The sequence below is a fragment of the Vicugna pacos genome, chromosome 29 (assembly GCF_048564905.1).
Source record: "Vicugna pacos chromosome 29, VicPac4, whole genome shotgun sequence".
In the NCBI taxonomy this organism is placed as follows: Eukaryota; Metazoa; Chordata; class Mammalia; order Artiodactyla; family Camelidae; genus Vicugna; species Vicugna pacos.
In genome coordinates this window covers 20992919-21007119 of record NC_133015.1, presented here as the reverse complement: position 1 = coordinate 21007119, position 14201 = coordinate 20992919, and the positions used below count along the sequence as shown (strand labels likewise).

General features: G+C 42.1%; 1 long non-coding RNA gene and 1 other non-coding gene across 2 annotated transcripts; one reads left to right on the top strand and one right to left on the bottom strand.

Annotated features, from left to right (window-relative positions):
• Positions 1-2809: 2809 nt before the first annotated feature.
• Positions 2810-7844, top strand: LOC140690195 (uncharacterized). Its single transcript, XR_012065375.1, has 3 exons — positions 2810-2957; positions 5427-5700; positions 6701-7844. It is a non-coding gene; the product is annotated as an uncharacterized lncRNA (long non-coding RNA).
• TRNAA-UGC (transfer RNA alanine (anticodon UGC)) lies at positions 3319-3391 on the bottom strand. Its single transcript has one exon. It is a non-coding gene; the product is annotated as a tRNA-Ala (tRNA).
• Positions 7845-14201: the final 6357 nt, after the last annotated feature.

Genomic DNA, 14201 nt, shown 5'->3' with positions numbered 1-14201 from the left:
GGTCAGAATAGCCATGGAGGAGTAACAAGCATTATCAACTTACTGAAAGTTTATCAGATCTTTCTTCTCTGTGACTCAGACTGTGAGAGAGGAAGTGGGAAGGACAGAAAGTGAAGACAGAACAAGAAGGGGTGGGAGGAACCTCAGAGACAAACAGCCCTCCATACCGCATTGCATGCCCTAACAGCAGCACTTGGGCTGCTGGCCAGTGCATGAGTGAATTGCCCTGCAAGCACAGTTCCCAGTGTAAATTACACTCACTACCACCACCAGCTACTCAGAAGACAAAGGACCAAATTCTTGCCTTTGTGACAAATTCGGTCACATATAAATGGAAACCATGCATGATACAAGTTTCTTTGGTGAAAAGGAAGAATGCCAGTGCTCTCTGCCATCTGATTTGTTCAGATCCCAGAAAGAAATTTTGATCTGACAGAAATCAGGGCTAATGTTCTATTGGATCTAATTCATTTCACATTCACATTATGGGAGGCAGAGCTGCGGACGCCTATTTCTTGATTGCTAGATGTAAACAATACGTATCTTGCTTGTCCTAAGAATTGATCGTTAATTACTCTCTAAGCAGAAAGACTGATGTGGTGGTGATGGTGATAGTGGTTTTCTCTTGACATAATGGTTACAAGTTAGCCAATGATGTCATACATGGATGACACAATGGCTGTCTTTCCAAGAGATGGAAATAGATTCAAGCAGCTGCAGGTTCAGATCTTCTGTAGTAAATGATTCTACTTCATCACTATCGAGAGCTTACCCAGTGCAGCTCTACCCTGCAGCAACTACACCTGCAGAAGTTACTTTATTCCTCAGTGTTCCGAGCTCTAGATGAGTGTTGTTTGGGAATTTGGCCAGTTAAAAGAGAGGTCCTGAGTGTAAGCTGTTCGAAAGTCACTATCCCATTACAGCAACTATTCCAGGCAAGTTCAAGTACACATCCTAATTCAGGACGGTCTGGTACATGCTGTGGGGGAAAATGGGCCCCTTAGGACAGCTGTCAAACAGAGACATCTACACACACATTCAGTCTGGTTCGTCTTTCTGCTATCAATACTTGGACGATTTAACAGGTAGTGATCTTAGTCCAAAACATCGTCCTTGAAGTTTATTTCTCTAGGCCTCTCCCTGCCTGCCCACTGTACTGCTAATATATTTGCTGGCATACAGGAACTTCAGTTAAAGAGTAAAAGATGTTTGGATGCTAACCAATGTTTACACTGCTGCTGGGTGTGAGTCTTTCAAAGGCCTCAAAAATCTGCATTTTGTTGATCTACCAATTTCATTTCTAATAATTTTTCCAAAGAAAATAACTAGAGATTTGTGCAAGGACTTAGCTACAAGGATTCTTATTGTAGAGTTGTTTTATAATATAAAGAAAAATAAGCAAGCCACCTGAATATACAGCTATATGAAATCTTTAAATAATTTATGGGGAACCCATGCACTAGCTTATTTTGCTATCATTTGATAGTAATAACTGTCTGTAAAGACACAGAAAAATATTTATAGCATGGAATGCACCATTTCGTACTATATATAAACTGTAAGCGAGAGAAAAACTAAAGAGACGCACGCCCCAACACTAAGAGGAATCATACGTGAGGGACGACGGGATTAGTGGCGACCTTCTCTAGTCTTGTCTCTGCTTTTATGTGTTTTCCAAATAATCTGCAATAAATATGTATTAGTTTTATATTCAGGGAAAAAAAAAGTAATTTCCAGAATAACAAAGTAAATTTAGGAGCACAGATGCCAGTCGCTGGAAGCTCCGAGCTCTTTGAGAGCAAAGGTTTGCAAACTAAGGTGCGTGTTGACTTTGTATTCTGTTAAACGGAAATGCGTGCTGTCGCTACTTTTGTGTTCGCACATTATAATGCTCCAGTTCCCTTAAGTGGTTGAAAACAGATACGTTTTTCTCAGGAAGTTTTGGATGAGTATATACTGTGGCGGGTGGATTAAAGCAAACAGCCAAGGAATAAAGTGTTGGCCAAGGAGGAACATGTAGGCAGAACAGCTTCCCGCAGGTGTTGCGCTCAGAATTCCTGGGCATGAGGACAAAGGGTGACAGTTCCTTTGACCGTGTTCACGGACTGACTTTCCTTCCGCCCGGACAGCCTGTGGCCCACGCGTCCAGGTGCCGGGGACACGCGTGCCCGGGGGACCCAGCAGAGTGGCTGCCGGCGCCTGCGCGGGGCGGAGCGCCCAGGGCTGGGTACCGGTGCCAGCAGGAAGCGAGCCATCTCAGACTCCAAGCGGAAGACGGCGTCCTCAGAAGGCAAATGGTCGCAGCAGAAAATGCAAACCACGGGAGGCCGTGGGGAGGAGCAGAAGTTTTTGGAGGCGGCAGAGTATCAGAGCCGTTGCACTGCACAGAGCGGCATCGCGCGCTGCGCTGAAGAGCGGACCGCCCCCGGGCGCCCGCGTTTACCAGACGCAGACAGCGCAGGATTCCCGCCTTCACGGTGGTTACGCTCCAAGGATCGCTGCAAACACTGAATTCGTGAGCTCGGAGCCGTTACCCCTACGGGAGACACGGGGTTAGGTTCCTCTGGTCACAGTAGTGAACCCATCAACACCCGGCCTTGTTTTCTGTGTTTTGTTTAAAGACGCCTTGTTGAATCTACGTTGTTGTTGACTGCTTAACGCTGAACTCGCAGCCTTGGACCCTGTAAGTCAGGCCTGAGCGAGGCTGCCCTGACACGCGGGCTCTCCCCACGAGGCCCACCGCCACCTGCTCGCACCCAGGCGCAGGCCGCAGCGCTGTGCTTGGGGGCCGTTTCAAACAACCGGATCACCAACGTAACGCACGCAAATGCAGAGACAGCACTAGGGAGAGCCCCATAAAGGACACCTGTTTACTTGTGGGGCTGAGACAAGGTGATCAGAGTGTCCCCTGGGAGCAGGGGCATCAAGCAACGCAGACTTCCGCCTGCTCCACACAGGTGCGTGTCCGCGAATGACCGTGAAAGTGCGGTGAGTACCCCTGCGGGGTGACAAGGACATTTGAGCAAGTGAATCGGCAGATACAGAAGCTTCGAATGACACAGATGGACCGCAGTGGTAACCCTCTTCCGCCAGTTGTCGAAAAGATACGTGACATAATTCCTGTCGAGCATTTGACACGGCATTTGGCATGTATATTCTAAACATGAGCTCGAAGAATCACTGCCTTTGTAAAAAGTGTTAGGTCCCTGTTAAAGCGTTGGGTATAGAATGGTGCATAGCTCCATGTACTCTATTTCTTCTTCTTCTTTATAATTTTTTTGTGGGGGAAGGTAATCAGGCTTTCTTATTTACTTTTGGGGGAGGTACTGGGGATTGAACCCAGGACCTCGTGCGTGCAAAGCATGCACTCTGCCCCTGAGCTATACCCTCCTCCCTCTCCCTATGTCCTCTAAATAAATACTTTAGAAAGACAATTACAAAAGCAACCTAATGTTAACACTACCTGATAAACCCACAAAAATTTTTGGTCATGATTTTTTTCAAAAGAGCTGAAAATAACACTTCCAGCAGTTTCTGTGTTTTCTGCAGCAGGCTTGTTCAGTTATAACTACGACCTTTGGGGGACCTGGAGGTGGGACGGGGGAATAAATTAATTGTTTTGCAATAAAAAGTGCTTTGATAGAGATAATTCACCCTTGTTTAGAAGTAAATAGTGCGATTTCCTTAATAAAATATTAATAGGAGTGCTTCGGTGTAATTTTTTTTTAACTTTTCAGAGCCACCTTGTTTGGCATTTATTTTTATTTAGTTGTAGTAGTAAACACAAGGGATCCTTTCATGGGGCATGGAATTTCCTTGCCAGAAAGTAAATATTGAAGGATTATATAAGGAGCTATAAACTCAATTTCCGGAGAGATTTTCTAGGAAGATGTTTACCTACCCAAGCCAAATGGATTGAGAGCATTTAAAAATTAACCTTCCTTCCAAATGTGACAAGGTGGGCATTTTCCTCTGAATCATTCTTCACAATTCTCTGCAGTATTTCAATCCTCTCCTCCTTTGGCGTTCAAAACTTGGCCAAACTTCTGCTGTTGTTGTTAATCTAAAATGTCTGTAAAGCTCCATCCACAGTAGCTATAAACATCTCTCTCAAGCGTCCCAGCTCCCAAACCCTCTCTGCCCGCGTTCCTGATTTCTGTTTATGGGATCGCCATTCTTGCAGTCGCTCAGGCTTAGAACCTTGGATACACCTTTTCTTCTTCCTCTTCCTTGGCCCCTGCCAATCCATCCAATTACTTCTTCCTAATGAGACCACATTCGCAGTGTTTGCCCCCATCTCTCCATCCTCATGGCTCTTTTTCAAGTCGAGCCCCTTAATTCTTTTTTTTTTATTTTAAAAATTTATTTGTGTATTTATTTTACAACATCATATTTTTTAAATTGAAGTATAGTTGATGTACAATATTATATGTTACAGGTATACAATATAGTAATTCACAATTTTTAAAGGTTATACTCCATTTATAGTGATTATAAAATACTGGCTCTATTCCCCATGTTGTACAACACATCCTTGTAGCTTATTTTATACCTGATAGCTTGTACCTCTTAATCCTCCACCTCCATCTTGCCCCTCCCCCTTCCCTCTCCCCACTGATAACCACTAGTCCTTCAAGACCCTTAATTCTTATTACCAGAGCCAAGGCACTTGCTTTGTAACCACCACCCATCATCACCCCCCAAACCATCCTACCCACAGCTACCAAATTCATTTTCATGAAGGACTATTTTACTATCACACCCCTGCTCAGAATTCTTCAATGGCTCCCCAGTGCCCAAGGAATACAGTGCTGACTCCCCTCTGCCGAGCAGGGAGAATCTTCAGGGACCTGTCTGCAATCCTCCCTCACAACCACGTCCCTCACAGCTGCCTTCCATGAAGCCTGGGCCAGACCGACCTCTTGTACCTTCCATCCTTGTACCCAGAAAGCCTGACCTTGGTCCTCTCCCACTACATTCCTTCCGCTCGCATTCTCCTCTCCCCTGATTCTCGGGTGACTCACCACTCAAGTTCATTTTAAGCCCAACTCAAATACCACCTCCTTCCTGACACCTTTCCGAATTCAGGCCACCGCAGCCACCTCCCTCCTGAGGGCACAGGCTCTGAACCACGTGACAGCCTGGCTATGCTGTCATTCAGGGAGTTTAGGACCAGATTCTTCAACAAGGTCGGAAGGGATTCTGTCTACCTTCGGGGGGGGGGGTGAAACACCCAAACGGAATGAAATTTGAGGGGGAGAGATACCAACTGTATCCCAGGAGTGCTGTGGGCAAGAAAACAGGGGTCCTTTTCTTGGTAATCACCTCCAAACCTCTTTTTTCTTCCCTTCAGGCAGTCATTTTCTGTAAGAGAACTGAAGAACCGTGCCTCCAACTCTTGTAAAAGGCCTATCTTTTATCTACAGGTGGGGGACCTACCCTCCTCTGATATTTCAGATAAAATGGGAGACGCTGTTTGGGCTCTGAAAACATCACAGTGACAAAGCGGCAGGATTTCCGATGAGAGGGTCTTGGGGAATCACTTGAGGGGTAAAAGACCACCTCGTTCCAGGACAGAACCAGTCACACAGCTACGAGGTGGGGACCTGAAATGCCTCAAGACAGCGTGGTCCTGTGCATTCGAAGGACTGAGGTCTCACTGCCGCCTGGAAGGCAAGACATTCTGTAGAAAAGGACAAGGTGAGGAAAGAATTTAAATAGGAAACCATGGGTTTGAGTGATTGCTATGAGGTTCACCAAAGTCAACGCCCTGCCCTCAAAGATATCCCTGAGATTAAATGAACCAGAAAGTTAGGAGAGGCGGAGAGGAAGAAACTCATTGCTCAACAGATTTCATCATCAGCTTCCTAAAACTAAGGTTCAGGGTTTAAGTAGTAAACTCTTTTGTTTGTTTGTTTTGTGAGGGGGAAGTAATTGGGTTTATTTATTTGTTTATATTTGGAGGAGGTACTGGGGATTGAACCCAGGACCTCGTGCATGCTAAGCATGCACTCTACCACTGAGCTATACCCTCCCCCCAAAAGTAGCGAACTCTTTAAAAAGAGGAAGCAAAAACTTCAGGCCTCTGAATAACTGCCACCTCTCACTCTCCACCTGTGTCTGGAAAAGAAGCAGGCAGAGAGGCTTAGAGAGATATGGTGGTGTCCCGGGCACTGTTATCACTCTTTGGTTATTTTTCTTATTATTTTTGAAACCCTACATGTGATGAGAAAAGTGATGAGTAACTTTAGAGGAAAAAGAAAACATGATGTTCTTCATTAATTTCTATTTTTAATATGTAGCTTCCATCCTAAGTGAGGTTTTGGTGCAATTCTTTGACGATTACTATGAATGCCCCTGAGAAGCGTGTATCCGAGGAAGCAGGCTTTTTTTTTTTTGTCAACCCCTGAATATCTGAATTCCAACAACAAGCAATCTGGGTGTGAATTCAAAGGCAATAATGCAGGGAAGTCCTGAAAACCTGCTTCCCAAAGGATTTATCTCCCTTTTGATGCAAGGTTAATTGAGGAGGTGATGAAATTCTATGACTTAGGACATTGGAAAAATAAAATGAAATTCAGACTCTACAGTTCATCCCGATTTCTCCAAACTAAATTGGCCACCCTTTGGGTGTGATGACTTTTTTTAAGTTCTAGAATTTTTTTTAATAGATGTGAATTTTACATCTATTTATTTTCAGTGACTGCTCTGAATTTAGGCGTTCCATCCAGCTTCACTAGATTGCAAATTCTCCAAGGAGCAAGAGAAGAGAAGTGGTAAAACTTGTCCCTGATTCAAAATCCTCTTTGGAAAGTGATATTAAGGATACTGAATCATTTGGTTAGTGGAAATGAAATATGATCATTTCCATTGCCTGCAAGATATGATGTACCACCTGAAAATGAAAGCATGACTGACTTGACTCTTGAATTCACGTGAAAATGTTACAGCTTGTTCCAATTCTCCATTATCCCATCTCAAGGCTAAATCAATACAATATCTTTACTTTAATACTGAGAATACAGAAAAGAAAAAAAACAGGACCTATTTATTTGGGTGATTGGACAAAGGGACAAAGAGAAATCACCCCTCCCCTGGTCTTCAAATGACAGTTTCATGACCTGAGACTTCTTCCTCAGCACAGCTAAGACTGACAATGCGTGAGAAGTCAGGGTTGTTTGTTTTCTCATCTTGAGTCTGTGCCTGACCAGGGAGACATATTTAGTCTTGGGCTTGTTGCTTGGGGGAAGTTTTAGTGTCTACTTAGACCTCAGGCAGAATGTGGGCAAGTCAGATGTGCAAGACAGAAGCCCCACCTCCTGGCTGCCCTTCTAAGGCTTCTTGCAGTGCACCCTCCCCCCATCCCCTCTGCTACACTTGAACCTCTGTCTGTCAGAGAAAGACTAGTTTTCTAGTCCACTGGTCTTTGTCCCCGAAGGCAGAAAGTCTTCCAGTATGCTTGGGAAGAAAAGATTTGGCAGCAGTGGAAATCAAAATATTTCTCTAGCCAGTACAGAGTTTTCTGTCATCCATCGTATCCTTCTAAGCCAAAGCACACTTGCTTAATAAGCCCTGTGCTTATCTCTCTCTTTGTGGGGAAGAAAATATAACAATACCTTATGCTGAAAAAACTCCATACACAGGCTGACAATTGCATCTTTTTCTTCCCAGCTCCAAGCTTGGATAATTATTAACAGAACTTCTAAATCTATTTATCTCTAACATTTGCAAGCTCTATCATCATCCTCTTTGGATATTTTTATTAATCAATTTATAACTCAAGCTATAGCTTCCATGTACCCAATATATTTTGTATTTGTAACACTATATAAAGTTTCTCTTAAGTCTACTAGATTTTGTTTGTCTCGGAGACCAGGTATGGACAACCACCATCTTTGTTTCTAGTTGATTTGAGCACAGAAACATAAGCAATGGGATATGATAACCAAAATGCTTTCTTTTATCCCCAAGTGGAGAGGAAAAGGTGAAGGCTTTCAGTACCGTAATAAGATGTTAGGTGAACCTAACATAAACTTATATAAGGGATGCCCCTTAAATCTACATCTGAGTTTTGTGACAAAGGTAAATAAATCATATTGAACTGAGAAACACAGTCCACAACAGTTGGTAATTGGAAGTAAGGGAGAGTTGAAGTGGGGGTGAATTTTAGAATAAAATGTGTTCATGGAAAGTGGAAGAGATGTCATTTGTCACCAATATGTTGTCCACCTTGGGGGACAAGCCAGAGCAGGATGTTTGCAAGTCACTCTCGGATGTCAGAGACGTCTCAATTTGCATATGAAGATGCCTTTTGAACTCTTGATTTCTTAGCTGAAATGAAACAGCACATTTTTCTCACAATGGCTTCTTGAGAAAATTTTTTCTAACTACTTTTTCCGTTCATACACTGACAGTTAAACAATGCATCTTGAAAGGAGGCTAAGAAATCAAGACCACACTGCACCCTCTCCACCTCCACCCTCCTCTTATCTCTCCCCTGACGCTCACTTCCCTTTTTCTTTCGATTGCCCTGTTCTGGTCAGTCATGAAAACATGGTTGATTTCATGCTTTAGTTCATTTCCATGCGATAATCCTATTTCTGAAAATTAAATGACAGTGAAAGATCAAAAAAAAAAAACCACAACCTGAACAAGACAGAGATCCATAAAATAAGTGACTGAAGCCACAGGGTCAGTGTTAGGGATTTTCATTCTCTAATCTAATCCTGGGAAGAAAATTCATTTGCCTTCCTTTGTCTCATGTCCGTTTGTAAAAACCTTGTTTTATGTATGTGTGTTTCTGTTTTTCAAAAGTCATCATAAACAGAATCATGGACCCAGTATCTCCCTTTTACAATGAAAATAACTGTGCTTGAATGTCAGAAACAGCTGGTGGGGCAGGAGTTCTTATTCTCCCATTTCAGAGATGAGCAGACCAAAGTCAGAGACCGTGATTCTGCGGGGTCACTTCCGCTGACTGTATATCCCGGGTTCTCCTCACTCCAGCACCCTGCTTCTCAGGAGTGGGGATGAATCACTGAGTTTCCTTGTGTGACCAAGGGACAGATAACTCCTTTTTAAGCCAGTGGGTGGGCTGTGGGAAAATGCAGGAAGATTTGCCTTGGCATCTGAAGTAAAGAGAAGAGGCAGGTAGATGTCTTAGCTCATGGGTTGGGTGGTTTAAACCACAGACAGTTACTTTCTCACAATTCTGGAAGCTGGGTAGTCCAAGATCAGGGTCTGGCTACCAGGGTTCAGTTCCTGGTGGGAGCTCTCCCGGCTTTCAGATAGCTGCTTTCTCGCTGTGTCCTCCCAGGGCAGGGAGAGAGAGAGGGAGAGAAGAGAGAAGAAAGAGAGAGAGAAGGAGGGAGAGGGAGACCGTGACCACTCTGGTCTCTTTCTCTTCTTAGAAGGACACTAATCTCATCATGTGAGTCCCACCTTCATGACCTCATCAAAACATAATTACCTCCACAAAGTCCTACCTCCAAATACCATTGCACTGGGGGTTAGGGCTTCAACGCATGAATTTGGGGGGGCACACACATTCAGTCCACAATAGCTTAATGCAAATGTATCTGCAGGGTAAATTATAAAACACAGTAATTAGTAGAAATACAGAATTATCAGATGAACTTAGAAATCATCTGGCCAGTTTCTCTCTCTACCTAAGGAGACCTGCTGATCTCCACACTTGACTTTAAAAATTGAGATGAACCAACCTGAGCCTGCCATGTTTTTCCTTCCATGCACCAGGACCCAGCAACAGCTACCTGGCTCCGCTGTCTCTGTATGTCTGCTTCCCCTCATACTTTCCAGATTCCACAGAGATAGCACAGAGGCACCTCTCCTTCCGCTGTATCTTGCTGCCATTCACCACATTTGTCGCAGCAACATCTTAGCAACGATACCACTGCAGCCTTCTGGGGAGCATCAGTGTCTCCCCTACCACCAGGAACAGGTCCTCACAGCCAGCCAGAGGCTAATGCAACTCCAGTGTCCCACTCTTACTGACTCCCAGCATACTTCTGCTGCTAGCAGTGTCTTGGGTTGAGTTTTCTAGAAGCAGAACCAAGGACAAAATTCAGGTGCATTGGATTTACTGAGGGCGTGCTCTTCAGGAAGCACCGGGAAGGGGTGGGAAGCGGTGGGAAGTGTCACCATAAGGAAAGGGAAGGAACAGAGCAAGGCTGCTGTCTCAGGGAAAATTCAAGCGTAGCCTGAACCCTGGGGAAATGGGTGTCTTGGAACCTAGATTGCATTGTGGTGTATGGCCCACCTATGAAGCTATGGGGTCAGGGTTTGGACCCTAATATCAGTCATACCCTAATCCAGGCAATATTGAATCTGGAACAGCGTGAATTGTCTGTGCCTCGGAGTCAAGCGGACCTCAGTCTCAAGCTTTCGCTTGTTCCTAGGTCTTTGATCTTGGGCAAATTATTTACCAGTTCCAAACTAAAAGAAACTAACATATCTAACATATGTGGACAATATACTCTCTCCAGTGCGATAGGGGGCGTTATAAATGTCCATCCCTGGTCCTCTGCCTCCATCCCAGCACACTCAGCACTGTCTGAATTGCGGCAAATTAGTGACCCTTTCTGAACATGGATAAAATGTGTCATTTCTCCCTTCCTGCAAATCTCATAAAATAGTTACAGCACACACACACACACACACACACACACACACACACACTCTCTCATACAAATGAGAGTGCTTTATTTTTATTGTTGTGAAATATACTCAACATAAAATTTACCATTTTAACCATTTTTAAGTGTACAGTTCAATATTAAGTATATTCGCATTGTTGTGCAGCCAGGCTCCAATCTTGTAAAACTGAAACTCTGTATCCAGTAAGTAACAACTTCCCAGTCTTCCCAGCCACCCACCCACAGCCCTTGGCAGCCATCATCTACTTTTTGTCTCTGTGCATTTGAATAATCCAGTTACCTCATAGAAGTGCAGTCATATAGTATTTGTCTTTTTGTGACTGGCTAATTTCACCTCGTGTAATGTCCTCGGGGTTCATCCATGTTGTAACATATCAGAATATCCTTTACTTTTAAGGCTGAATAATAAATACTCCATCTTATGTGTCTGCCACATTTCGTACATCCATTCATCCATCCGTGGAGACTTGTGTTGCTTTCGCCTTTTGGCTACTGTGAATAGTGACGCTATGAAGATATCTCTTGAAGAATGTTCTTTTAATTCTTTTGGTATATACCCAGAAGTGGGATTGCTGGATCATAGGGTGATTCTGTTTTTAATCATTTGAGGAATCACCATACTGTTTTCCACAGCAGCTGCACCATTTTACATTCCCACCAACAGCACACAAGTATTCCAGTTTCTCCACGTTCTTGCCAACACTTGGTATTTTCCAGTTTTGGGGGGCGGGAGGTATAGTAATCATCTTGATATGTGTGGAGAATAATTTTAAAACTAGTTAGTACCATTAAAACAACATTTTGTTACTCTGTAATGGGTTAATTTTATGTGTCAACTTGGCTTAGCTAAAGGATGCTCAGACAGTTGGTAAAACATTATTTCTGGGTATGTCTATGAGGGTGTTTCTGGAAGAGAACAGCATTTGGATTGGAAGACTGAGTAAAGATCATCCTCACCAATGTGGTTGGGCTTCACCCAATCCATTGAGAGCCTAAATAGAGCAAAAAAGCGCAGGAAGGTTTGTGCAAAGTCCATAGGGGTGTTGATAAGCTCTGACATATTCCTGGAAATCTGAAACTGATATATTCCTGGAAATCAAGAGATCATGCTCATGACTAGGGGTGTGTGGATGCTGGGGAAAGAACTGAGAAAGCCCTAAGCTCTCACCTATGGATGACCCTGAGCCTCTGGGCAAGGAGGAAGTGAAGGCTAAGGCAGAGTTATAAACTGACTGGCAGAATGTCGAGGGGTTTCCCTAACACACACATAGTATAGCTCAGTAAAGAATGAGATTCTTACTGATTCCAGGTATTTAGGGAAATCTTTGTTCAGTCATTACCTAGATTGAACTAAAGGAAATCATGTTTAAAGAACAAAAAAAAATAAATAAACAAGATTATACCATATAGCACAGGGAAATATACACAAGATCTTGTGGTAGCTCACAGTGAAAAAAAAAGTGACAACGAATATATGGATGTTCATGTGTAACTGAAAAATTGTGCTCTACACTGGAATCTGACACAACATTGTAAAATGATTATAAATCAATAAAAAAATGTTAAAAAAAAGAAAAAAGAAAAAGAAAAGAACTAAAAGAGACAAGAACAATGTGTCCCCAAAAAGAAAATATATATAAAGGGACAAAAATGTTTTTAAAAAAATAAATAGAAATTCTTGAGTGGAACAGAAAAGAAAAATTAACTAGGGAGGCTCAACAGTAGATTGAGTAGGAAGAAGAAATAATTGGCAAACTTAAAGATTTTATCTTGGCTTTTTTTCCACCAAAAAAAGTGAAAGCTGTGGAGAATATTGTGGAAAACATTTTTGTTGCTTTCTTAACTTAAAAAAAAAAAACACCAAACTTATTTAAAAAAACTTACAATAGTATTAAGATTCCTGTATACCTTTTACTCAGTTTCCCCAATTGTAAATAGGTTACACGTTTGCATTCTCATTTCTTTGTCTCTGTCTGTCTGTCTGTCTCTCATACGTACACACAGATACATAAATTTTTCCTGAACTAATTGAGAATACAAATATGATACTCTAAATATTTTTATGGGTATTCTTAAAACACAAGGACATTAATCTACATAATCACAGCACCACCATCTACATAATGAAATTAACACCAATACGTCATCATTATCTAGTCCACAAGACCAAGAGTAAAAAAGCCTGTTATTTTGCATAATATTTCTTCATTTTGATGAATATGATAAAAAATATATTTAACAGCAGAAAGAAAGTTCAAACTATTGCAAGTTAGTCAGCACTCTGTATTCCGTATCTCACCTCAATGCTACAGCTTGAACAAGACTGTTCTTCTGAGAGAGAGGGGGAAGGAGAGAGAAAGAAGGTGAAAGAAAATGAAATCAGTCAGAAAAGTTCCAGAACAAAAGGAATCACTTTCCTATAGCCACACACTTTATTTAAAGCATAAAAATCTCAGAAATGTTAACTCCTAGACCCAATCCAGTAGAAGTAACCAGTATCCGTGCATAAATAGGCCACTCTAGTAACAGTATGATGTCTCTCGGTATCGAATGTCTCTTTCCAGACTTGAAATTCTGGCTTCATCTTTGTACATTGCATAGCCTGAAGCTTTTGCAAAACCAAACTGTAAATGGCTGTCACCCAATTTCCCCATGAAAAAGTTTGCACCCTAATAGAACTTACCACTTTTCCTTCTTCATTGCCTGATTTCTAGCTGGTCGTCTTAGCAGTTTAACTGCTGGGCATCTCAGTTATTTCATGACTGTAGTGTCATTTATTTTGCTAATTATTTTCCAATAAATGTAATTCAATCAACAAGTAAACATCTCCTCCATGCAAACACTTAGCATTCGTAATCATAATCATTATTTTGGGGAGGAAATTTTCTATTATGTAACTGTAGTATCATACTACAAATTTCTCAGAACTATATGCACAAAATCTAGGAGTGCATTTGCAGTGGTGACCTCATCAAGTTTCACATTTTATTATTTCTAAAAATTATGCAGAGGTTTGATGAACATGGCAACAATGCATTAGGCTTCTACTTCATCTGTGAATCGTGTAGTTTGTGATATTTTACTCTCTAGTTCAGTTCACCAAGATTTCATAAAAATTTTTTAAGGATTAGCTCTGAATCAGATGGAGTTTTATAAGTCACAACAATATTTTAATTAACCTAAAGGACATATAGATTGATTCTTTTGAATTTACCTTGTAACTCTTCTGTAGTCTCCTTTTTCTCAAAAAGATTTATCATGCAGCTCCATATGCCAAAGAGATGGAATAATATAGCAGGCAAGAATTTTTAAACTAACTTTATTCAACACCCTCATTTGGAAGGCAACTGAGAAGGGTGCAGAGAAACTAAGCCTCCGGGTTTCCCGACACCAGGTCTACAGTTACGCACAAAGGGACTTGCAGTATTCATGAAGACGGTGTCTACTGCCAAAAAGAAAGAAAGATAGAAGAGAGAAGGAGAAAGGCACCAGCACAGACATGTTCTTGACAGAATAGAAGAATGT